The sequence below is a fragment of the Cervus canadensis genome, chromosome 15, assembly GCF_019320065.1.
Source record: "Cervus canadensis isolate Bull #8, Minnesota chromosome 15, ASM1932006v1, whole genome shotgun sequence".
NCBI classification, from domain to species: Eukaryota; Metazoa; Chordata; class Mammalia; order Artiodactyla; family Cervidae; genus Cervus; species Cervus canadensis.
The window spans coordinates 13886117-13893112 of NC_057400.1; the positions used below are offsets into that span (position 1 = coordinate 13886117).

At 39.1% G+C, this 6996-nt stretch overlaps 1 protein-coding gene across 10 annotated transcripts in view; it reads right to left on the reverse strand.

Moving 5' to 3' along the window:
• NCKAP5 (NCK associated protein 5) overlaps positions 1 to 6996 on the reverse strand; it is a 1111865-nt gene that overhangs the window by 511763 nt on the left and 593106 nt on the right. The window lies entirely within an intron of this gene.

A 6996-nucleotide genomic window follows, 5' to 3' on the forward strand; every position in this document is an offset into this window, starting at 1 on the left:
TACTGACTATGCCAAAGCCTTTGACTGTGTGGATCACAATAAACTGTGGAAAATTCTGAAAAGAGGAATGGGAATACCAGACCACCTGACCTGCCTCTTGAGAAACCTGTATACAGGTCAGGAAGCAACAGTTAGAACTGGACATGGAACAACAGACTGGTTCCAAATAGGAAAAGGAGTACATCAAGGCTGTATATTGTCACCCTGCTTATTTAACTTATATGCAGAGTACATCATGAGAAATGCTGGGCTGGAGGAAGTACAAGCTGGAATCAAGATTGCCGGGAGAAATATCAATAACCTCAGATATGGAGATGACACCACCCTTATGGCAGAAAGTGAGGAAGAACAAAAGAGCTTCTTGATAAAAGTGAAATAAGAGAGTGAAAAAGTTGGCTTAAAGTTCAACATTCAGAACACTAAGATCATGGTATCCGATCCCATCACTTCATGGCAAATAGATGGGGAAACAGTGGAAACAGTGGCTGACTTTATTTTTCTGGGCTCCAAAATCACTGCAGATGGTGACTGCAGCCATGAAATTAAAAGACACTTGCTCCTTGGAAGGAAAGTTATGACCAACCTAGAAAGTATATTAAAAAGCAGAGACATTACTTTGTCAACAAAGGTCTACCTAGTCAAAGCTATGGTTTTTCCAGTAGTCATGTATGGATGTGAGAGTTGGATTATAAAGAAAGCTGAGTGCTGAAGAATTGATGCTTTTGAACTGTGGTTTTGGAGAAGACTCTTAAGAGTCCCTTGGACTGCAATGAGATCCAACCAGTCCACCCTAAAGGAGATCAGTCCTGAGTGCTCATTGGAGGGACTGATGCAGAAGCTGAAACTCCAATACTTTGGCCACCTGATGCGGAGAGCTGACTCATTTGAAAAGACCCTTATGCTGGGAAAGACTGAGGGTAGGAGGAGAAGGGTTCGACAGAGAATGAGATGGTTGGATGGCATCACCGACACAATGGACATGGGTTTGGGTGGACTCCGGGAGTTGGTGATGGACAGGGAGGCCTGATGTGCTGCGGTTCATGGGGTCGCAAAGAGTCAGACATGACTGAGTGACTGAACTGAGAGACCCAAAATAATCCTTTTATTTCTCTTGCTACCTATTGAGAATCCAAAATTGACAAGTGACTCTTTTTCTTCCGAAGTCCATAAACTAAATACACATCAGCGACAAGTGAAACTGTTATGTTTTCTTGAAAACTAGTTTTTAATGAGAAAACTCTGCATTAACCAATTTCTATCAAGCTGCTGTAAAAATGGTTCTAAATTAAGCTATACTTATTACCTTTAATTGCAACCTCATTTTTGCTTTTTACACAAATTGCAATATATTTTCCCTGTAAGGCTCCCTGAATTCAATATCCCCATTAGTTATGAAAGATTCTGTTACCCTAGAAGCAGAAAAACAGATAAGGAACTTTAGAATTGATTTTTTTCAAAGCCTGTGCTGTTGCCTGTAACAGAAGTATCAGAATCAGATTTTGAGATGCTAGGACAGAAGTGGCCCAATACACATCTACAGAGCTGATAACATCGCCCAAGAGAGACAAAGCTTTTATTCTAAGAAAAAAATACACAGAGCTCGGTTTAAAAAAAAAATTTTTTTTTTTGAGAGGATAGCAGAAAGGGTAAGCAAGACAAATAAAGGAAAGGTGTGTGTGTTGGGAGTGGAAATTTCAAGGGTAAAGAAGACAGATCTGCTCTTAGGAGGAGCTTAAACATGTCCTCAATGCTAGACGGGAGCTCTAAAAAGAGAAGTGGCCACAGGTGAATCACTCCACACGATTACATTTTCTTAGGCAAAAATTATCTACATATTTATTACTTATCAAGAAGATACCAATGTGCACTTTATGGCAGGAGTATTTTCAGGATGGGTTGTGCACAGGAGCATGATAAAACGAAGGTTGGGAATGTCAAGATTGATGTGGATTATAAAAACATGTGGGAACAAATTGTGACAAATCATGGTATCCAACAAAGAGAGCAAATTAAGTTGTCTTTTGCTTATCGTCACTGATCTTTATTATTGATCAAATAGGGCTACAGAAAGAATAAAGTAGTGATATGGCATTCATAATATAAAGTAATGCAGTTTTGACTTTATTATCACCATATAGCTAAAAAAATAAAAGGACAGAAAGCTATACACTGATCCACACACCACAGTTTTCATCCATTTACAGTGCTATGAACTTCACCATCAGGACTTCTGTGAAAGCGCCACAGGGAACGCCAGTCCACTGGGTTATTGTCTTTTTTGTTCTCCCATTAATTCGCTGTGCAACATACAATGACCTTTTTTGACTCCTTTCTAAAATGCTAAGGTTCCTTTCAACACTCACATAGACATCCATGAACTCTGCCACAATCAATGATGGGGTTTGGGACAAGTTACGCTTAAATGTGGCACCTTGGCAGACTGAATGTCTTAACCTGAAGCAGCCTGAGGAAGCAAGATGCAGAAGATGCAAGGTCGCTCTGACCTTCCCCAACTCCTTCACCTTCTTCCCAGCAACAGGTCATAAAACTCCCATGTGAGAGAAGTCCTTCCTCTACCCAGGAGACAGAGAATTTCAGGCCAGGAAGTTCACACAAACAAACCTTGTTAAACTAACTCATCCTACTAGTATTCTTCACCACTTACTACCCCTAGCCCATACCCCTCTGCCCTGTTAATTGTTCACAAATTGGTCCCCCCCCCTTTTTTTTTTTTAAATATAAAAGCTTTCTGCTCTGGTTACTTCCTTGGGTCATTTTCTCGTGAAGGCTCCTATGTACGCATAAAGTTCAATACAATGTAAACAATAAGGTCCTAATGGAAAGCACAGAGAACTATATTCAATATCTTATAATAAACCATAATGGAAAAGATTATGAAAAAGAATGTATATGTATATATCTCTGTGTAAAAGAATATATGCAAGTGTGTGTATAATTGAATCACTTTGCTGCACAGCAGAAATTAACACTTTGTAACTCAACTATACTTCAATAAAAGAAATTTTTAAAAATGAATAAAATGCATTTGTTTTTCTTCTGTTAATCTGTTTTGTATCATTTTAATTCCTAGGCCCAGGCAGAAGCCAAAAAAGGGTAGAAAACAATCTCTCCTTCCCTACAGCACCAAGGAAAACATAAATACTAAGGGCGCAGAGTATAATGAGATGAAACATGGTATCTATAAGACGTGGGGGTATATATATGTGAGGTTAGTCATAGCATGGATTTCATCCTATGTATGGATGAAGGTGACTGACATCCCTGAGTGGACAATGAGGTGGGTGAAGCTGTGGATTTAAGAGGATAAGGATATCATTTTCTTGGCTAGTGTAAAATAGGCAAAGTGAAGTAAAAGTGTAAGTCATGCAGTTGTGTCCAACTCTTTGCCACCCCATGGACTGTAGCCCACCAGGCTCCTCTGTCCACGGGATTCTCCAGGCAAGAATACTGGAATGTGTGGCCATTCCCTTCTCCAGGGGATCTTCCCAATCCAGGAATCAAACCTCAGTCTCCTGCATTGCAGGCAGTTTCTTTACCAACTGAGCCGCCATGGAAGCCCGTAAAACAGGCAAGGCAATGTTAAAATGGTAACTAACACTGGGCATTACACAACTGGGAAGAGAAGTGGTGAAACTTTGACCCCAGAGGCACAGGTTTTTGTTAGGTTCCCAAACAATTGCAAGTCTCGGTAGACTTTGTGAGTGACAGAATCTAAATGTTTGAGCAAGATGATTCTTCCTCAGGGTCTACCCAGAAGTGAAAGGCAACTGTAATAGGAACCAGAAGTGACTGCTTCCTAATTACTGTCAATCATTAGCAATGGTACCTTGAGTTGGAAAAGGCTTTCCTTACGATTTTCTGGCTCACTGACTTTCTGACTTCAACAAGCTTCTCAGAAAACCATTTTCTCCCAAGCCTTTGAATATCTGATGATTATGGAGGCTGACCAATGAAAGCAAAATGTCAAGTAATGAGGTGAATAGATGCTTGGCTTCCACTGTCAAATGCCAATTCAGACACCTCAATCACTTCTTTGAGTAAACTTCATCTAAAGGCCCAATTTTCAAGTTTACTTATAAAAAAGCTTCATCTATACAACCATGGGGCTCTTTTATAAGAAGTCAATGACTCCTTCTCTGGTCACAGATCTTTCTCTGTTGTCATGTTAATTGATCACCATTAACAGTAGCTATTAATTATTCTATCCCTCTGGGGGTTCTCAAAAGTCAATTTTATTTATTAAATGCCTTCCAACTTGACTGAAGTCTTAAGTATTCTTTTCTGTTTCGTGGATAGAGTATACTTCATATAAGGAAGTGGGAGAATTTCAGTTCTTCAGGGAATTTTTACTTTCAGGCTGGCACCAGTCCACATGGCCCTAGATTTACTTTTTCTCCATTTCACCCCCACTCTGTGCCTTTTCTCTTTACCCCACGGTGACTGGTGGAGAATGAATGGATTTCTTCAGCACTCAGTTTCCATTGCAAACTTTGAGTCACTGCATTTCTCTCCTCACTCCTTATTGTAGAGAACTCCCAGATCTTTTATTTTCTATTGGAGTATAATTATTTTATAATGTTGTATTATTCTCTGTTGTACAACAAGGTAGATCAGCTGGACGTAAACATACATCCCCTTCTTCCTGAGCCTCCCTCTCACTCGGCTCCTTCCCCCTCCTCTAGGTCATCACAGAGCAGGAGCTGAGCTCCATGTGGTCTCCCCGTGCAGACTCCACTCATTAACTTCAGCTCTACGGACTATCAAAGTGAAGAGTCGCTCTGCCTTCTCTACCCTGTCTCTCTTACTCCATTGCCTACCTAATTTGTTGTTTATCTCCTACATTGATGTCCTTAATATTTAACTTAGCTTTTTAAAAAGTACATGATGTCACATTATTTGCCAAGCATTTCCTATATAATTATTATCCCCTATCTCCTCAAAGAGTACCTTTTTCTTAAGGCAGAGATTGAGCTTTGCACTTGGTAATAAAACCCTGTGGAAGGTTAGCATATCACTAAGCATTGTAAAAGTGCTCCATACACTCTTGTTTGAGTTCACCCAAATCCTACTGACCTCCCACTGCATCCTCTCCCTTACTTGGCAGCTAGTTCTAGGTTTGCAGAGTTTGTATCCATGACAACTTTCAGTCTTTGCTTTAAGGACAATGTGATGAGATCTTTTTCCTTTGGTTTAAAAACCCTCAAGATACATCTCACCCTGGGCTTGTCATTTTATTTCCCTGACCATTGCTTTTGTCTGGTCTTGTTTTTTGCCCTCTCCTAACGGCCCACAGATTGTAATCCCAAACTTCAGAATGAAATCTCTTATTTCATTAGTCACTTTCATTTCTCAACTATTAAGTCAAAAACTTTCTTTTTAGATCATATGCTGTGGCCTTTTGAAAAAGCATGTCTAATTTCATTACATTTTTTAGGATAGTGCATTTTACTGTTCTTTTGTTCACCCTACTAGATTTTACAGAATTGTAGGAGGAAAAAACTATTCAGACAAAGAATTATTGTTTCCTCGTGATTGGAATCCTTATATTCCTGCCTTTCTTCAGTGAATGGGTGTAATTATGTGTATGGGAAATTAGAGTATTTGCTATGATAATTATTCACTCCTCTCAAACAGGAGAATAATTATAATGTCAGCAACAGACTGTACAAGGTATTTCCAGAGCTTTCCTTTAAAATCTGTCAGAGAAATGGCTTCTGGGACCTCAGTAATTAATATTAATTTCTCACAAATACATTTTATTCATTTGGAAAACATATTAGAATGCCTTCATACTTGAATTTTATGGTAGAAAACTCTCTCTGAATATTTTTTTAAGCTAGACCCTGAGAACATCTAGATAGGCTTTTACATAGCCAGCTTCCATTATTTTATGATACTAGACTATTTTAGACACATAAAATTTTAAAACAACATGATTTTTAGCAGTGCCCCTTATCCTTGTTAGCAAATGCAAACTTACATCTTCTATCACTCCATTAAAAGGTCAGCTATAACATTTAAAAGATCAATGTGGAACTAATCACAAGTTTTGGTTCAATGCTTTAGCATTTCATTTCATACAATTACCAAAGCTAGAAGAAACTGAAAATATTATGCATTGAATAATTACAGTTTATGTTACTTTTGAGAGGTAAGGTTAAACAGAAATACCATTTTTATGGGGAAATCATTAAAGACATACAAATGAACCATGAATCTACAGAAAGGGAAAAATGTGTGTTATGAAAACACAATCTGAGCATGTCTTTGAAAGGGGTACTTAACCCTTGGTTAATCACATAAATGAAAGAGAAGATTATGATGCAAAATTTCAGTTCCTGAGTGATGGGCTTCCCTGGTGGCTCAGATGGTAGGGAATTTGTCTGCAATGTGGGTGACCCGGGTTCAACCCCTGGATTGGGAAGATACCCTGGAGAAGGGAATGGCAACCCGCTCTAATATCCTTGCCTGGAGAATTCCACGGACAGAGGTGTCTGGTGGGCTACAGTCCATGGGGTCACAGAGAGTCAGACACAACAGAGCAACCAACACACACTGCATAGTGGCAGACAGTTGCAAGTGAAATCTAACAGAAAACACTGCCCCAGATGGTACGTAATATCATGAAAAAGAGGTCAATATAGACTATAGTTACCACTTACAGAATGTCTGTCTATCACACTGTTGAGAAAACCTCATAGTAGAAATTCCTACATTATGACTATAGGTTGTTGTTATACAATTTAAGTGAGCATCAGAAATTATATTCTCAAGTGATTTTTTTTTTTGGGTGATCCCGGGCTTCTCCCCAGTTTCCATTCCTGGCTGAATGTTTAGCCCTCTCTCATCCGGAAGTGGTCTCTCCTGAATGGCTTAATCAGACTTGAAAGAACACAACCAAGCTATTCAACTAGGTTTCCACTAGAAACCTATGGATCCTCTATAGATCTTACAATCAAAAGTAAAGGTGGATGA